General features: G+C 49.9%; 1 protein-coding gene across 6 annotated transcripts in view; it reads right to left on the reverse strand.

Annotated features, from left to right (window-relative positions):
- HECW1 (HECT, C2 and WW domain containing E3 ubiquitin protein ligase 1) overlaps nt 1–7,911 on the reverse strand; it is a 322,507-nt gene extending 314,596 nt beyond the window's left edge. For 3 of the 6 annotated variants that reach the window (XM_056804116.1, XM_056804112.1, XM_056804115.1), the window contains exon 1: nt 7,440–7,788. The gene's annotated coding sequence lies outside the window, so the exon portion shown is untranslated. Of the gene's footprint in view, nt 1–7,439 lie in introns of all 6 variants that reach the window. The other 3 variants (XM_056804109.1, XM_056804111.1, XM_056804114.1) reach the window with 2 other exon arrangements.
- Between the last annotated feature and the right edge of the window lie 10,428 nt (nt 7,912–18,339).

The following is an 18,339-nucleotide window of genomic DNA, read 5'->3' on the forward strand; positions in this document are numbered from 1 at the left end:
GCTAGATACTTACTCCTCTTCCCCTTTCAGAAGCCCATCAGGTCCTCTATCCTTCTCCCATTGGATTATAAACTTCCTGAGGGCAGAGACTGTCTGCATTCATATTGCCAACAGCCAGTTGGCTCATTACCAAGAACCAAAGTAGTTAACTGTCCACTGAGAAGTGACGAGGACCGGAATTGTGGAATAGGATGTATGAATGGAAAGGGGACAGATTGAAGCAGTATCGCCCAGGCAGAACCGAGGAAACGTGGCAATCCCTTGGCTTTGTGAGAAGGAGAGGCAAATCCATGGCATGGTGGGTAGGCTGCCTCCTGACTGGCTTGGAAAGCTGTGAAGTCATCGCTGCCCCAAGAGCCCTTCTTCGGAAGCTGACTTCACTAAGTTCACCCAGACACGAATGAGATCAGGGCGTCAAATCGGAAGTCCTCAGAAAATCCCTTGTTCTGGGAAGGAGATCTCTATTCAGGAATTGATTTGACTGGTGGGTCTTTGAGGGCTGCGAGTAAGCGCCACAATTCTGTGAAATGGGTCCTTCTCCCTGAATGAAGGAGCTCCTTTATCTAACTTGCAGTGCATCACTGGGCAGCCCTCCTCAGGGCTCAGGTCAAAGAACATTTAGCATCCGCCTTCCCTTTCAGCCTCTTTGCTTTGGCTCAGAGGGCGCCCCAGCTTCGGATGGCCCGGATGTCTTTTTCCTCTTCACGGACAGGTGTTTGCTCATCGACTTCACTCCAACACAAATCCCACCCTCTCCAGGAAGTGTTATGAGGAAAGTGTGTGCGCTTGCAGAGAGCAGTGGCGTGAGCCAGCAGGAAGACTGGAGCCTGGAAGGAAGGGTTAGGCAGGGACTAAGGCTGTTAGCTGTCCCTCTGGAGGGGGTGGCTGCAAACGTACACACTTTCCTTATAACGGAAGGTTTCCTCTAACCCATCCCTCCCCGTTCCTGCCCTTTCCTTAGGGATTTCACCCAGCATCTCAGGCACAGGTCCCTATTCAGAATACCAAAAATGGGTGCTCCAATGGTTCACCAACCCCTATGCTCTCTAGTGGGACCCAAGGGGAAAAGGTCCCGAGTCCCTCCGTCCCCACAGGGAGCTGCTTGTAAGGTGGGAAGAGGAAAAAGTGCAGGAATGAAGGACCCGAATTCTTACCTTCTCCCTCCAAGTCACCCCCTCTTTGCAATAGCCCAATTCCTGTTGTAGGCACCCCCATCCTCCCATCCCCCAAGCTTACAACCTGTGTGTTATCCCCAGCGCCGAGTTCTTACTTATCCCACAAACTCCCTTCACATATCTTGCCAAATCCTGTTGATGTCACCTCTGTAGCATCTCTCCAATAGGAAGCCTTCTCTCCTCCGCCCCTGCCCCTGCCCCTCCTCTGGTGCGGACCCTCAATCCCTCACGCCTGCCTGCTTCAGGTCTCCTCTCATTCCAATCTACCTTCCACTGGGCCACTAAAGTGTTCTCTCTAGAGCACACCTCTGTCTGTCTGTCTGTCTGTCTGTCTGTCTGTCCCTCCCTCTCTCTCACACCAGGATCAAATAGAAAATCCTTTGTTTGGCGCTGAAAGCCCTCTACAGCAGCCCCCCTTTCCCTTCCAGGCTTCTTATAGCTCACTCCTCCCAGTGTACTTCCATCCAGTGACACTGGCTGCCGATATCTCCTCTGGGCCTCCTCCACCCCTGGGACGCCCTTCTTCCTTGTCTCCACGTCCCGGCTTCCCCAGCCCCGGCCAGGCCTCCCCTCCAACTCTACCTCCTCAGGAGGACTTTCCCAGCCTTCTTCAGGCCCTCGGAGCCTGCCTGCGATTTGCCCTGCATGAATGCGGTCCACCAGGCGCTGTTGGCCAATAGCACCAGGTGAGCTCCCTGAGGGCAGGGGCAGCTTTGCCTTTCCCAGCATCCTTAGCGCAGTGCACAGTGCATGTCTCAGAAAGGCGCTGGGAGGAGGGGCAGCTCCAGCACATCCAGGCATGGACAACAGCTCGCAGGGCAACAATAAGGGGGGGCGTTCCAGGCAGGGGTAGAGCAGTGGAGGAAGCCCCGGTCAGAGCCGGGGGATGGCTGCCGGCGGGGTGACCCTGAGAAAATCCCGCCATTTCCGTGGCCTCCGTTGCCTCTCCTCCACCCCATTACACGAGGAAGCTTCTGGGAAATGACCGAGAGACAGGTGGTGCGATGGGGCTGTTCGTGGCTCTTCTCCTTGCACAGTCCCTCCCCGAATAGCCTCCTTGGAGGACAAAGAGCGCCTTGACAGCCCTGACTGAAGCACTCACTGCAGGCCAAAGTCAACCAGCCCAGAGTGGGCGCTGCCCGCCAGTCCCTCCCACTAAGGAGTCCTGCCCAATGAGGTCGTTTGCCCCAGGGTGGGAGAGCCCCTGGCTCATCCGGCTTCTGGACTGCCTCCATCCCGTACACACAGTAGGGGCCGAATCCAGGGGGCAGACGCTGGCCTCGTCCGTGGTCTGGTGTGGCCTGTCCGTGAATTGGATGACTGTGAGCAGCGCCGGGAAGGGGAAGAGGAGCCGCCTGCCGGCTGGTGCTCGCCTCCTTCCCTCTGCCTGGGCCCTCGCTCGGGCCCAGCTCCTCCCGGGACCCCTTGGAAGAGGGGGAGAGCCGGCACTTCCTCTAGGGCAGTCCACTAGTCACTGACTGACAAAGGGACGCCCAAGAGCCCAAGACACGCTCTGGGCCTCTCCCCTCCGGCCCACCGACGGCCCAGCTTCTCCCCAGCCCGGAGGGAACATCACGTGGCAGGTCCCGCGTCTCTGTCAGAATTGGCGCGGCTCAACGTTCTTTTTGTAACCCATCATTCTGCGGAATCTCCTTCCTGCCAGCTCCTCCCTCGCCAGAGCTGTGAAGTGGCACCTTTCACCGCAGACTCAGGGAGGTGCAGAGACACGAGCCGAAGGTCTCCCCTGGCTCCCAGGGGCCTCTGCGGCCCCGCATCTCCCTGCACTCCCCCAAAGCTGCAGCCAGTCCATCCCCCCGCCGGGTGTTCCGCAGTCTGCACTGCCGGGAATGTTGGGAAAAGAGCTCGGCTGTGGCCCCTCTGGTCCCACACCCGGGTCCGAGACCCTGACTAAGCGCCGGGCTCCTGGGAGGCCGTGGGAGAGAGCAGCAGCTGCGAGTCAGTCACACAGGCAGAAACGACACTCTCCGCTCCCATCAGACATCAGCAGGGCTGAATGGGAAGGCTACAACCAAGCAATGGACAAACCTTGATTAAGCACCTCCCGTGCCAGGCCCGGTGCTAGGCCTGGAGAGGCACAAAAGAGTCCAAAGAGAGCTCTGCCCTTCAATGGGAGAGAGGGAGACGCCTGGACAGCAAGAGAAAGGGAAAAAGTGGGAGGATAAAGGCGGAAGGGAAGCTACAGAGCGGAGGCCAGAGCATAGCTGGCGAGCCAGTCTGGCAGCCACGAGAGGGGAAATGACGAGAGATAAGCAAAGAACAGGGACTAGACTTGACCTGCTCAGCCCCACAAGCCAAGTGGTGGTTCAAAGAGGCCCATGTAGGCTTATGAAGAAGAAACACCTTCCAACAGCGGACGTGGATGTTCGATGGCAAGCTCTTTCTCAAGGGGAGATCTCCGAGCCAAGGCTGCACAGCCCACTTGTCAAGGTTCTGGATGGAACCATGGGTCAGCTCTAGACGGGTCCTGATGGACCCCTGGTGTCCCTTCTAACTCTGAGATGCTGGTTTTTCTTCTTTTATCAAAAAGAAGATTTCTTAGCTAAGTTAAGAATGGCTCCTACACCCAAGGGTGCTGCCAATTCAAGTTTCTTTGGACAAAATTAATGAGCGTTTGTTTCCTTTTTTCATCTCTCCTTTTAACATGGACATGACCTCGTTGGAAGGCCTGGGGGTTGGGGTGGGGCAGGAGGCTGGCAACAGATGTTCCCAGGCCTTCCAGGATACAAAAGCTTCAAATAAAGAGCAGCTGATGGGCTGTGTGTCTATGGTGTGAGAGCGAATAGAGGCCAGTGAAGTTCCTCAGCAGGCTGATGGGAAGATAGAAGGGGAATAGATATATTTTTTAAACCCAACAACCCTTAAAGACCTTCTTTGGGGGCAACTAGGTGGTTCAGTGGGGTGAGAGCCAGGCCCAGAAGCAGGAGGTCCTGGGTTCACATCTGGTCTCAGACACTTCCCAGCTGGGTGACCCTGGGCAAGTCACTTAACCCCCACAGCCTAGCCCTGACCACTCTTCTGCCTTGGAACTAATACTTAGTATTGATTCTATGATGGAAGGTGAGGGTTTAATAAATAAATAAATACCTTCTAAGGTGTTCAGAGACTATGAAAGGAGGATGAGGGCTAGAAATAAAGCTATAAAGAGATAAGCATTGAGTGAAGATTTATTATATACCAGGCTTTGTGCTAAGCAATAGGGATACAGAAATAAGCCAGTAAGACAGTCCCTGCCTCAAGGAGCTTAAAGTCTTTTTCTTAAACCCTCACCTTCTGCCTTAGAATCAATACTGTGTATTGGTTCCAAGGCAGAAGAATGGTAAGGACTAGGCAGTAGGGGTTAAGTGACTTGCCCAGGGTCTCCTAGCTAGGGAGTATCTGAGGCCACATTTGAACCCAGGACCACCCACCTCCTAGCCTGGCTTTTGGTCCACTGAGCCACTCGGCTTCGGTAAAGGGAAGCTGGTAGTGGGGCTGAAGGAATGGCCATGAGCACAGACCCTTGAAGAACTGAGAGGTGATTAGCAAGATCCTCCGCAGGTGCCATCCTGTGATGTGGAGAAGGGCCTCGGGAGCTGGAAGGCCACCCAGCCAAGCACTGGCTCGTCTGGCTTCTACTGAGTGGGAGGGACTTCCTGGGTGCACCAGGCAGCTGGGGGGTCACTGAAGAAAAGAATGGCTCACCCGGAGAAGGCTGGCTGCCCATTCAAGTGTCTCTGGACAAAACTCGCCCTAAAAGTCTACGCTAGGAATGAGACCGCTGGCAGATACCGCAGAGATGGAATTGTGGGTGCAAGAGGAGTGTCTGCAGTGGCCGCCCAGGGGAGTAATCCAGACAAGTGGGGGGGGGGGGCAAAGCTGAAATGACCTAAGTGGCTCGTCTACACTATCCCCAAATATTGACCTTTGGAGACCCTGCGGAGACCCTCTTGGCCCTACAGTGGAGGACTGTCGGAATGATCAGCCGCAGCCCTCTCACACCGGGGTCCTGCCAGCTTGAGAAACGTTCCCCACAGCCATTCAGGCTAGCCGGGGACATAATGGAAGCACCTGGGTAAGCTCTGCAGCGGCAGACAGCTGCTTCCGGAGCCTCTCCTTGCTTCACCTTCTGGGACTGTTGAGGCTAAAGCCTTTGAGTCAGAGGCTCTAGGGCAGCCGAAGGTTCCAGCCTCTACATTCCCCAGGCGGGGTGCCCCCAAGCTCACAGGTGGTTAGGAGCAGAGCTGCACTTCCACTTCAGACCCTCCAATTCTAAAAGGAGCTCCCTTTCCACTGTCTCACAGTCTGGCTGCCCGGCTGGGTGGCCTTGGACAAGTCACCTGCATTCTCCGGGCCTCCACTCGTACAAAGTTCTTAATGACTTCATTGCAGCCTGACTGACCCTGGGAGCCACGTCAGGGCTGTCTATATCCCCCCACAATTTTACAGAGCCCCGAGAGTCGGAGCGCCCTGCCCATCCGCAGAGAGTTAATGCTGTTGGCGCCAGCCTGATTATTCCCCAGCCGCGGGGAGGAGTCCTCAGGCAGCAGACCCGGGGCTTTGGGGCTTTCTTGTTCCCAAGACTGGAAGGGGTACCGCGGGGCAGTCACGGAGAAAGAGAGGAGGACGCGCGGGAAGGCGGCGCAGTGAGCCACCTGCCCGGGGTATTTGGGGCGTTTAGACCAGCCCTGGCTTGCTGCTGGGAGGCCGGGCCTCTCCCATCCCCTTGGTGCTTCCCTCTCGCTCATCTAGTCAGGAGCACAGAAGGTGTGGAGGGGTGGGTGGGGGTGGGGTGGGGGGCCCGGATGGAGGCTGCCAGCATCCTTCCTCACCCGAGGCTGGAGAGGGCAGCCCGCGCCTCCCCAGCGTCGGAGTTGCGGCAGCTCAGACTCCGTGGGATCTCGCTCTCCGGGCTTGAAGGGCTGCTCCAGCCCCTCTTTCAGCGCTCCCCCCACCCCCCGCCCGCCCCCAGCTCATCCCTGCGAAGCTCCCAATAGCAAACGCAGAGTACCACAGCGCCCAGAAGCGCTGGGCTGCTTTGTCTCGCACTCGCCCCCAGCTCTCCCGGGTCCGAGGAGCCTGCGGGCTGCTGCTCCCCTGTCGGGCTCCGCCGCATCCCAGAGGGGCAGCGACGGGGAAGGCGCAGCCGCCGACACCGTCCTCTTCCCTTCTGGCTCTCTCCGGCAGCCACACAACCAGCAGACAGAAACAATAATCCCTTCTTAGTGGAAAATCCGAATTTTCCAAATGAATCCGCAGGCGAGATGAATCCCATAATAGCTGCTCCCCGGGCGGAGCAGACCACCTGCTCTGGCTGTGACGTCCGGGACCCCGGCAGTCCCGGCTCTCCCCTCCCCCTCTTGGCGGAACGGCTCCCGCCAGGCGCGCGCTTCAGGACAAGGGGGTCGTGCTGAAGTTGGACCCCAGCACGCGGGCCACCCTCGCCCTGCTCCTCAGCCCGGCATTCTTCCCCACCCCCACCCGCAGGCAGGGAGCCGTGGCTGAGCTGGGGGGGGGGGGCCGCGGGGGCACACACACTGCTAACGAGGGAAGCCCCTTGTGGGAAGGAGCTGGGGGCCCCTGGGCGCAGGCTTGCTCTGAACAGCCTCCCCGCGCCCAGGGGACCATGCTGCAGCCCGGGCTGGTCCCAGTTGGCCCCACAGTTCCTACAAGCAGCCGCAAAGCCAGTCACTGTGACCTGGCTGGGCAGACAAAGGTGGGGGGTTCCCAGAGCGCTCCTCTCCCCATCAGGGACCCAGTGGGCAGCTCCGGCGGCTCTCAGAGCAGGCATTGTCTTAGTTGCTCCCTTAGTCCAGGAATGGTGGGGAGGGGCGGCGGGCGGAGCCAGCTTCTCAGGCCAGCTGGGCACCTAGCCCGCACCTAAGCGGCAGGGGATGCCCACTGCTGCGGGCACGCAGGGTGGCTGCTAGCCCAGGCCCCCCCCAGGGGCAATGCAGGCGGCAGGCGGGGGTGCCTGAAGGCTCTGCGGTAGCCACGGTGGGGGGGCAGGTCCCCCTCACTCGGCCTGGGGCCCCCCATCCCCGGGCTAGAGCCCGGGAAGCGAATGATGAGGCAGAATTGGCGGAGCTCAGCTCTGCCGCCCGCAGGCACGGATGCGGGGACACACGTCTCCGAGCTGGGCCGGGGCTGGAGCGCACCTGCCCGGAGGAGCCTCCTTTGTCTGCGCCGGAGGAGTAGGGGGGGAGCACTGAACCCCAGCCCCGGGGGTCCTGGGGCGGGGCGGGGGCGGCGCTACTCCTTCCTTACCTGGGGAAGCCTGGCCTGGCCATCAGGCATGCTCCCGCCTGAGCGCGCTCGGCGTCCTTCGCGGGACCCACGGCCACTGCCACGGCCACGGCGAGCCCCTGGGCGGCGGCCACGGCCACGGCCACGCAGGAACGAGTGTGAGTGTGAGCGCGCGCGGGCGTGTGTGTGAGTGTGAGCGGGCCAGTGTGAGCGCGCCCGCGCGGCGAGCAAGGGGGCCGCCGTCCTCAGCCTTCCCTGCCTCTGCCCTCCTCCTCCTCCTCCTCCTCCTGCTGCTGCTGCTGCTGCTGCACCCCTCCCTGCCTCTGCTTCTGCCTCTGCCTCTGCCTCTGCCTCTGCTATGCCTGTGTCTCTTGCCTGTGCCTGTGCCTGTGCCTGTGCCTGTGCCTGTGCCTGTGCCTCTGCCTCCCCAACGCTACCCGGCTTGGGCTCCGGCTCCGGGTCCGGGACAGCTGGGACCAACCAGCAGTGAGGCCGCGCGCCCTGATTGGCGCAGCTCCATCTCCGCCCCGCCCCTCCCCCGCCCTCCCCCGCTGCCACCCTAGATTGCTGCCTGTGGCCATTCGGCGCCCCGCCAGCGCTGCCCAACCCGGGCACCGCAGCCCACCCTTGGGTGCTGCGGGCCTAAAGAAGTACTGGGGGGCAGCACATGACAGCCATCCCTCCCTCCCTCGAACCCTTCATCCCTCCATCTCTCCTCCCTCCCTCCATCTCTCCCCACCCTCAGAAGGCACAGAGTACCCAATCTCAGGCTGCGTCTCAGCCCGAGCCACACTTCCAGGCCCCTGACTTTGAAGCTGGACAGAGCCCCCTTTGGATCGGCCATTCCGCCGGCCCCGGTGCTCTGGAGCCCCGCAGACTTGGCCCTGGTTGGGGACCGTGGCTGGTGGGCTATCCAGACCCCTAAAGACTGGTAGCGCTTCGGGGAGCGACCTTAGCCAGCACGGGGCCTCCCAACTTCATCTCCTATGGAAGGGAATGAGGCCCGGAGAGGGCCACCGGTTGGGCCCAAACGGAGCCCCACTGGCCCACGGAAGAGCGTGGGCGTTGGTGGAGAGCTCCGAGTCTCTTCCCATTGAACTGCACAACAGCCTGGTGAGAGGCCCCTCATCGGGGAGGAAACTAAGGCCTTTGAGCCCAAGTGACCCGCCTCCCTTCCGGTCTCCAGCCAGTATCGATGCGGACATCCCAGACAGCGGGGAGGCCCGACTTTGGGCAAGTTCCCTCTCCTCTTGGGGCCTCAGTTTCCTCTTCTGTAGAAGCAGAATTGTTGGCCTCTGAAGTGCCTTCCCAGATGAAAATCCAGCCTTGGGTGAACCCGGCTCTCTCTGGGCCCCTATTGTTAAACTCTTCGGGGACTCTTTGTAGCTCCATTGCTCCGCCCCATTTTACCTCGGATACCTGTTGAAAGACCATTGAGATCTCCAAGCGCTGGAGTATCTTTCAGCTCTTTTCCAGGCCCAGAAGTCAGATTCTCTGTTCTGTTCAGCCGCACAGGAAGAGTCCTTTCCTTCCAGCCTCCAGGGCCGCCGTCCTCTCCGAAACTCGTCTTTCAGACGCTCCAAACCAAGCTTTTCACAGACAAAACCCAGATTGGAGCAGGCTCTGACCCCCCCCCCCCCCCCAGGAGATAAGCAACACCAACACAAGACGGAGCAAGCCCATCGTGTGCCTTCAGTAGCCCGCTGGACGCTCTTTGCCGATGGCTCTATCTAGTTAACGGTTCTATCCCGAATGAAGGGGCTGGGAGGAAGCCAAACATGGATTACCAGCCAGGAGACACAAGGTCAAGCCCCAACTGGGGCTCTGGAGCTGTGAGAACAAGCCTTTGAACCCTGGCCTCCCGAGTCTTTGCTCTGCCCTGGGCACAAGTCCTCTTAGTGCGGATGGAGGGAGCCAGTGACCCTTGTCTCTTCAAAGGGGACCCCAGATTGGGTACAATATGAACAGGAGGATCCTGGGAAGTTGGGAAATGGACATGCATTTTCTCAGAATTCACAGGGGACTGGGTTCCTCTTACTTGAGGGTATCTGGTCACTTCCATCAAGTCCTACAGGTCGGAGACTCGGTGCAGCAAAGTCAGTGACCGGGATCCCATTGGTGGAGCAGACTATACCCAAATTCTACTTCCCAGTCCTTGGGGATTTTTGCCCATGTTTGCCCTAAGTTTTCCAGAGAGGATCCCCTCACCGTTGGCTCTCTGGGTCCAGTAGAGCTGAGGAATGGAACTCTTGCTTCTTCCCGCTCTCCATGCACAACCAGGTCACTTCCTTTCCCAATCTTTCTATTTGAGCCTTTAAAAAACGATTATAAGGTCAACAACCCCTCAACACTTTTAATATATGTGTATGTGTCTATTCAAATGTAGAAACAAAAAACCACACAAGGCATCCAAAGGGGCGTGGTGTCATAAGCTCCAGCCCCTTACATTCTATTTAACAAAAAACATCCAAATGAGCATCCCGGAGGGAGACGAAATGGTCCTGCTTGCTGCCCCTTCCCCGCCCGCCCCGTTGTTCCCCATCCCCTCTGGGTTCTGGTTATTGGCCTAATGCTGTCGTGGTGGGGGTTATTACCATTTATTGCATGGATTGTTGGGCAGATCTCCTTAGACCAGCCCAGGAGCTCACTGAGTCATGTCATGTCATCCAGGACTTACATTAATGCAGCACTAATGAAATCAGAACAAACGGGGACACGTGGCTTCAGTGCATCGCAACAATGCCCACTTTGTTATTGCCAGAAATGAGGCCACAGCCCGGCTCCTGGTGGTTCCTCTGCACCCCCTCCAACAGTCCCACGCTTGCTTCTCCTTCCCTTGTGATTGACTGTTGATGGAACAGTTGGGAGGGGTGCTTTATTTTTCCCTGGAGGACTCCCCCCTTCCTCTGACAGGAGACACGAAGGCCTCTAAACAGGAGAAGGCAATAAATACATCAGTACCTTGAAAAGATCGTGCTTGGATTGTTCTCTAGGCAAACCTTCACTTGATAAACAGATTTATCTCCAAGATGACTGGAGAAATGAACAGAGTCGAGCGGCGTTTCATGCATTCCACGCTCTGTGGTATTCCAGGAATCAAAGGACACAATACAGGAACTGAATGGCAGGTGCTTTGCGCGGAGTGAAGTCCAATGAAACAGGATTTCATTATCAAGAACTTCATCTCAGTTCAATTGCAGAAACACTTATTAAGCGCCTGCTGTGTGTCTAAAGCACGGAGGTACATGAGCGTGAGCAGTAATCCACTGGGACATTCTGCTGGGATATGGGGCGAGATGTGGACAGGGCAGGCACAAGAGGATGTGGGACTGCCACACAGCAAAGCCCTGACAAAGAGAATTCCAGAGGAAATGATTAGTCAGTCACTCAATCAGCAGGCATTTACTAAGTGCCTCTGAGCGCCCAGGCGGCTTCTGGAATCCTTTCCAGCTTAGGTTCTTTGAGCTTCCTCTTGTGCTCAATTGTCTTTGGAGCCCGTTGACAACTATTGTTGGATACATTTAATTTCCTGTCTCTTACTGAGACCCTACTTTATGTTGGGTAAGGGGTGACTTCAGTGCCAGTCTGGCTTCTGGAAAATACCAGCCAAGAAACCACCAGCAAGTGAAGTACAGTTTTCTGGCAGCTCCCCATGACAATGAAACGTAAAGCTTGACATCTCCTCATGCTGCTACCATCTTTCTTTTTTAACCTCATGATAGAACCTCATGATAGGATGGACACAATTAGGCTTTTCCTTCTCCTCCTCCTCCTCCTCCTCCTCTTCCTCCTCCTTCTTCTTCTCCCTTCCCCTCTATCTTAGAACTGATACTAAACATTGGTTCTAAGGCAGAAGAGCAGTAAGAACTAGGCAATGGGTATTAAGGATGTGAGGTCAGATTTGAACCCAGGACCTCCTGGCTTTAGGCTCAGCTCTCAATTCACGGAGCCACCTCGCTTGCCCCCTCAGCAGTTTCGTTGAGGCACGTACTCCGTCCTGGGCAATTCTATCCCAGTGTCTCCCATGTCTCACAATACCAAAGTTCTTCAGAGAGACCTTGAGAGTGTCCTTGGATTGCTTTTTCTGACCTCTTTGTGAGCACTCCCCTTCTGTATACGAGTCCAATGGGACTAAGATGTAAATAAACGCATTCAGAGCAGAAGGGAAATCACCTTACAAGCAAAGCTCAAGTGGCTGGAGGGCTGGGAAAACCTCTTGCTGAAGATGCCCTTCAAACAGTCAGGGATGACCCCGAGGAGGGAAGGAGAGTATCCCAGACTGGGTGGTGTCCAGTGAAAAGCCACAGAAATGAGCGATGGCCTGTCACAGGTCAGGAAATAGGAGGCAGGGCAATGGACTTGGGTCTTAGAGTGTGAGGGAAGGACCGCAGTGCAAGAATGCTGGAAAGGCGGAAAGGGCTTTAGATGCCCCGCGGAGGGCTTCGTCGTCCGCCTTGTTGGTGGCAAGGGAGCCTCCAGAATTGATTTGGTACCCGGTTGACATGGTTGGACCTGCGGTTCAGGGAGGGTACTTTGGCATCCGGAGAAGAGAGAGTTGAGGTGATTCTCAAGGATCCCCCCTTAAAGCTGAACATCTGTCATCGGAGACAGTCCAGAGCTTAATAGGGATAACAAAGGACACAGCAGTTAACAGTTTTGCAAACACTCTCCTTGTATTAGCTCTTTAAAGGAGGGGAGATGGTATGTGTCCCCTTTTGACCGAAGACAGGACTGTGTAAGAGTTCCCCAGATGTTCGAGTACCGACAGAACTCATAACGATCTCTTTCTTACAGAGGACAGGACAATAGACGTGCAGTTCCAGAGCCCAGGTCTGTCTCAGTCTCTCCAGATGACGGTGGACAAATCACATGCCCTTGCTGGGCCCTAATGACCGAGTCCCTCGAAACAAGGATCGGCTTTAGGAAAAGGCAGTCCCTGCCCTGAAGAGTTACTCTAAGCAAAGTGCTTCATAAGGCTTCAAAGATGAGGCAGATTGGTAGAACTTTCCCCCCAAACCTCTCTGACATAAACACCCAAGAAAAGAAATTGTGTCACAGAGAGGGTGAACCTAAAGCTGACTGTACGAGAGAAGAAGGTAGAAGCGCCACAAGAGGATAAAAGAAGATCTCACCAAATAACACGAGAAAACTGCAATACCCAGAGCTCCCACTTAGCATCCAGGTAACATGCTATCAGCAGCTGGTAGTGGCAGCATCATAAGCCTGGCCTTCACAGCACAGTGGTGAGGGGCCATGCCCTGTCTCCTGCTGGCAGGGATTCAGCCAGATCTCCTGAATCCACTCCCTCTCCCATAGGAGGCATCAGACTGAGATTCTTCCTGGTCATATGGAAGTGAGATTCTGAGAGTGACTTGGAGGAAGGAGGCTACAGGAGTTAAGACAGTGGAGAGCTGGCTAGAGGGGAAGTACTCCTGTGCCTGAGGAAGAAGAGCCCAGAAACCCACCTGGAGTCAGTCCTTTAGCCACAGTTTATTCTGGGAAAGGATCCAGACTGTTCCTATATAGCCCACAATGGGAGGAGGCTGAGAACATCAACCATAGGGGTCTATAGAGCAATGGAAAAGAGAAAAGCTCAAAAGAGAGGAGGAAAAGAAGAGATCAACTACCACAATACAAAATAAAGGCTGAAAGACCACAACTCCAAGGGAGAAAAGCTGAGTATAAAGTGGATACCAAAAGATAGACCCATAGAGACACTCATAAAGACAAGAAGAAAGGGGGGGGGGGAAATCCAGAGAGCAAAGCACAAGGAACAAACATTATTCTATAAATGATAATAAAACTAAATTCCCCAATTAGGAAAAAAAAAGAGAATCCGCTGGACTTTCCCAAAATTATGGAGTAATAGTAGGAAACTCCAGGATTGTTCAAAATTTAAAAATACATATATTAGAAACGACATTTTTCAGAAATCAGAATCTTAGTGTATAATGAAAGACAAAAACAGTCTAGAAAAAAATAGAAAACATGACAGAGAATCTATCAGAGTGGAGGTTCTGAAAACAGAATGGCAGATTTGGGATATAAAAATGGAAAACAATTTGGCTGAAGGGAAGAAAAAGCGAACAACTTCAAATAAACACATGCAATCTAGGCAAACCCAAAGAAGGACACTCAAAGGGTGCACAGAGATAACTTTTTTAAAAATTATGGTTGTCCAGAAGAACAAAATACCTTTAAAAATACTTTAATCTTTTCCTTTTTCTCTGATCATTTTAGGAAATAAACCTAATAGTGGTATTACTGGGTCAGAAGGTGTACAGTTTTATAACACTTCAGGCAGAAGTCCAGATTGCTCTCCAGAATGGCTGGATCAGTTCACAGTGCCCCCAGCAGTTCATCAGTGTCCTCATTTTCCCAAATCCCCTCCAACATTGGTCATTTTGCCCGTTTATCGTTTTAGTTAATCTGACAGGCATGAGATAGTATCTCTGAGTTATTTTGATTTTTGTTTCTCCAATCAATAATGATTAGAGGATTTTTTCATGTAGTGATATATAGCTTTGACTTCTTTATCCCAAACTCTTGGTCATATCTTTTGCCATTTGTCAACTGGGAAATGATTCACATAACATTATATGCAGCAATAAAAACTTTGTTTGAAGAATGGCTTGTGTATGTCCATCTTCAGAGAAAGATCTGATAAATACAAATAAGGAAGACATAGTTTTATATGTACATGTATCCTTTGTCAAATGATGCCTTTTCTAATGAGGGGAGAAGGGGAGGATTTGAATCTTCTGAATAGAAATATTTGGATCTGGGGATTTGAATGTAACAAATTAACAAGTAAATAAATAAATTTAAGTTTTAAAATACTTGAAGCATATATTTCAGGAAAGAACATAAGAAAGGGGCTCGAAACATTTGTGAACAGACTTGATTGTCCAGAACAAATAGTAGTCAAATTTCATAATTTTTTACAAAACAAGACATTGTAGTAAGCATTCAGGAGAAAGCTCTTTAGCTATCAAGACATAACAGCTGAAATAACCCAAGATTATTCCATAGATATGAGAACCTGGAGACAAGAAGGGAATATGATATTCTAAAAAGTAAAGGAGGCCAGTCTGATACCCATAATAACATATTATTTAAAGCCAGGTCTACCGATAAAAGAAAATAAATGGATTTTCAACAAAAGAGAGTAATTTAGGGTTATTTTCTTTAAAAAAAAAACCAAAAAACCTTTGCCTTTTGTTTTGGGATCAATATAGATTCTGAGACAGAAGAATGGTAAGGGCTAGGTAATTGGGGTTAAATGACTCAGGTCACATAGCTATAAAGAATTTGAGGCTAAATTTGAACTGATGTCCTGCCAACTCCAGCCCTGGTTCTCTGTCTATTGAGACTCCTAGCTGTTCCTGAGTTACTCTTATAATAATAAAAACAAGTATAGCATTTCCTATGAATCAAAATAAAACATCAACTTGTAAATGCTAAAAATTGCAGAAGAAACAAGGTAAATAGTGTATTTATCAAGAAAATTTAAGTAATAAAATAATTTATTTTGTTTTTAGACCACTTTAAAAAAATTCAACAAAGTGAGAGATAAAAGAACAAGATCATCAAGAGTCTTTTCAACTATACCAAGCTGCCTGTCTGTCTAAGATCACACATTAACAAAAATATTAAAAGGATGATTAATGAACTAAATATTTAACTTTTTTTTAAAAAAGAATCTTCAAAAAATAAGGACCAAAAAAGTACAAGCCTGATTCTGAAAGAATGGCAATGACACATAATTTGAAAATAATTTGATAAGGTGACAAATGGCTGATGTTGTGACAAGAAGTTTCTCTGATTGTGGAAGCCAAGACATATTCAAAAGCCACCAGTTGACCAGAAGCTCATCCCTCCCTTGATTCAACTTCTTCCAGTCTTGGCAGTGTTCTGGTGAAAGACAATTTGTAAGAGGAAATGCAGAAGACCTTCCCCACTCAAGGTTAACATATGGCTCAGGACTAGGGACTTTGGTTCTTTTTGTCCTTTCATTTTTTAAACTGATGGGTTTTTTTTATATCCCCATTATTCATTTTTGTAAGTGAATAATCTTATAAAACCAAAACCCCCCAAACATACCCAAATGAACAAGTGATAAATCATCTGCTTTCATCTGCATTCCTATTTCAACAGTTCTTTGTCTGAGGGTAGATAGAATTCTTTTTCATAAATCCCTCAGAATTATTTTGGATCATTATAGGGCTGTTAGGAGCAAAGTCTATCACATTTGATCATTCCACAATATTGCTGTTACTGGTATAATGTTTTCCTGGTTCTGCTTATTTCACTCTGCATCAGTTCATGGAAGTCTTTCTGCCTCTTATAGAAATCAAGCAGTTCATCATTACTTACACCATAGCATTATTCTATCACCATCATAAACCCATTTTTTTTTATCTTTTGGGGATACAAATCCTAGAAGTGCTATGGCTGGATCAAAGGGCAGGCATTCTTTTATAGCCCTTTGGGCATAATTCCAAATTGCCCTCCAGAATGGTTAGATCAATTCACAACTCCACCATTAGTGTCCCAATTTTGCCACATTCCCTCCAACATTTATCATTTTCCTTTACTGTCATATTGGCCAGTCTGATAGGTGTGAGGTGGTATCTTGGCATTATTTTAATTTGCATTTATATAATCAAGAGGGATTTAGAACATTAACATTTTTCATATGATTATCGATAACATTGATTTCTTCATCTGAAAACTGCTAATTTATATCCTTCAAACATTTATTAATTGGGAAACGACTTGGATTCATATAAATTTGACTTAGTTCTTTATATATTTGAGAAATGAGACCTTTATCAGAGAAATTTGTTATAACCCCCCCTACACACACACACACCCACACACACAGTGTTGTTTCTCTTTTAGTCTTGGTTGCATTTGTTTTGTTTGTACACAATTTTTAATTTAATATGATCAAATTATTCATCTTACATTATGTAGCGTTCTCTGTCTCTTGTTTGGTTATAACATCTTCCCTTCTCTAAAGATACAACAGGTAATGTTCCCCTAACTTACTTATAATATCACTCTTTGTGTTTAAATCACATACCTATTTTGACCTTATCTTGGTATAGGGTATGAGATGTAGATCTAAAACTATTTTTCCCATACTGTTTTCCAATTTTCCCAACAGTGTTTGTCAAATATGGGTTCTTACTCCAAAAGCTGGGATCGTTGGGTTTCTTGAACACTAGCTTGCTGAGGTCACTTACCCCAAGTCTATTCCACTGATGCACACTTCTATCTCTTAGCCAGTACCATACTGTTTTGATGGTTACTGCCTTATAGTAGTATAGTTTAAGATCTGGTGATACTAGGACACTATCCTTCACATTTTTTATTAGTTCCCTTGATATTCTTGACCAGATTAATTTTGTTTTTATTTTTTCTAGTTCTACAAAATCGTTTTTTGGTAAGTGGATAGGTAGAGCACTGAATAAGCAAATTAATTTAGGTCGGATTGTCATTGTTATCATATTAGCTTGGCCTACACATGAGCAATTAATGTTTTTTCAGTTGTTCGGCGCTAACTTTATTTGTGTAGAAAGCATTGTAATTTTTTAATATAATTCCTTTGTCTTGGCAAATAGATTCCCAGATATTTTATATTGCCTTATGTGATTTTAAATGGAATTTCTTTTTTTAACTCTTGCTGCTGAGCTTTGTTGGAAATATATATATATATATATATATATATATATATATGTGTGTGTGTGTGTGTGTGTGTGTGTGTGTATAAATGCAGATGATTTTGTGGGTATATTTTGTGTGCTGCAACTTTACTAAAGTTATCAATTATTTCAACTAGTTGTTTAGATGATATAAAGTTATCAATTATTTCAACTAGTTGTTTAGATGATTTTCTAGGATTCTCTAAGTATACCATCATATCATCCACAAAAAGTGATAGTTAATGCTCTTTGTGGTGGCAAAAAATTGGAAAATGAGGGGCTGTCCCTCAATTGGGGGATGGCTGGACACACTGTGCTTTCTGATGCTGATGGAATTCTTTTGTGCTATAAGGATTTAGGATCTGGAGGCTTTCTATATGAACTGGGAGAACCTCCATGGATTGATGTAGTGAAGTGAACAGAACCAGAAGAACGTTGTACACAGAAAATAAAACCTTGTGGGAAAGTCCAGTGTAATGGACTTTGCTACCAGTAGCAACTCAGCAAACCAGGACCCTCCTGAAGGATTTATTTAAAAGAATGCTATCCACAATGAGAGAAAGAACTATGGGAGTAGACATGAAAAGTAAAACATATGACATCATCTATCACACACACATATATATATGTGTGTGTGTGTATGTGATTTGGGATTTAGTCTTTAAAAAAATCACTCTATAGCAAAAATGAAATAGGTATAAAGTGATAACATTTGTACAGCCAAGTGGAATTGCTTGTCGGCTCTAGGAGGGGGAGGGAAAGAAAATAAATCATGTAAACATGGAGAAATATTTAAAAATTCAAAAATAAATTATAAATTAAATAAATAAATAAAAAGATTTCAGGAAAAAGTGATAGTTAAGTTTCCTTATTGCTTATTTTAATTCATTCAATTTCTTTTTCTTCTCTAATTGCTAAAACTAACATTTCTAGCACAATTGTAAATAATAGTGGAGATAATGGGCATCCTTGCTTCGCTCCTGATCTTATTGGGAAGGCTTTTAATTTATCCCCATTGCAGATGATACTTACTGGTGGTTTTAAATAAATACTAATTATTATTTTAAGGAAAGGCCCTTTTATTCTGGTGCTTTCTAGTGTTTTTATTAGGAATGGGTGTTGCATTTTATCAAAGGCTTTTTCTGCATCTCTTGAAATAATCATGTGATTTCTATTAAATTCTGCTTGATTATTGATGTGGTTAATTATGC

Source organism: Monodelphis domestica, chromosome 7 (genome assembly GCF_027887165.1).
Source record: "Monodelphis domestica isolate mMonDom1 chromosome 7, mMonDom1.pri, whole genome shotgun sequence".
NCBI classification, from domain to species: domain Eukaryota; kingdom Metazoa; phylum Chordata; class Mammalia; order Didelphimorphia; family Didelphidae; genus Monodelphis; species Monodelphis domestica.